Here is a 1,166-nt window from a genome sequence, read left to right on the forward strand (position 1 = left end):
CTGAATTTGATCTTTGTAATGAAAGATGTGCACAAGGATGTTTCAGTTGGGCCAGTAGGTCTTGACAGGCTCATGTAGACATGGAAATGACACGTCTGAGCCAGGGTGGGACTGATAGTTAGGAATTAGATGAATATTCCGTGCAAAATGCAAAGCTGGGCGTTTTCTTTGTTGTTTTTAACATTGTTTTGCCACATAAACTCAGTCTGGATAATCTGCATGAAGACACTGAGGGTACATTCACCAACTCTTCTGAGACTTGTTGCTTCTGCAAGGCTGCGATCTCTCTTCGTGGCTGTTTTGTGTCTGGGCTCTGCTGGGATTTTGCCTTCTGGGCACAAATTGAGTCAAATATGCCCAGAATTAGATTCATGGAATGGTTTGGGTTGGAAGGGACCCTAAAGATCGTCTCATTCCACCCCCTGCCAAAGTACGAAGTCTGATTTTGGGGGTCCCCAGACCAGAACCCAGGAGCTCTACTGGGCTCTGGCTGAACCTGGGGGTAGATTTTGTTTGTGTTCTCGCTTTGTCCCCCACCCAGACTTGGAGCAACCTGGGATGGTGGGAGGTGGGTGGAACTGGATGACTTTTAAGGTCCCTTCCAACCCAAACCATTCCATGATTTTATGCTGATGACAAAGCGAGTGCCCTTGTTCCTTACAGGCAATTTAATTTCCAAACTAACGCAGGCTTTCTTTAGAGAGAGGGCCTGACCCGTGGAGGCAATCGCACCAAACAATTTACTGATGTTAATTAACTGCTTGCAGCACTAAGCTGCACTCAGTCGTTTCCATCGCTGACCTTGCAGCACCAGCACCTTTCCAGGACACTCTGTGAATACCAAACAGGCTCAGGCTGACAAAACCCACAGCCAGGCTTTTAATCCCTCTCCAAACAGGCAGCACTGGAGCTGCTCTGTGTCGAGAGGAGGGGAGGGGAGGGCACCCTAGAGCAGAACTGCACCGCTTCGCCCCCGCACACGGAAGGTGTGCACGGGGGGGGGATGGTGCTGACCCACAGAAAGAACCTGAGGAATGCACCGATGCCTGGTGAGCTGCACTCGGGGGAAGCAGGGAAACACTCGCTTGTAGCTGAGCAATTCACTGAATTCCTCTGGGGCTGGCCAGCCTGATGCAAACCTGTACATCAGCAGAAGAAAACTCGCG

Source organism: Corvus brachyrhynchos, unplaced genomic scaffold (assembly GCF_000691975.1).
Source record: "Corvus brachyrhynchos isolate BGI_N302 unplaced genomic scaffold, ASM69197v1 scaffold338, whole genome shotgun sequence".
Taxonomy (NCBI): domain Eukaryota; kingdom Metazoa; phylum Chordata; class Aves; order Passeriformes; family Corvidae; genus Corvus; species Corvus brachyrhynchos.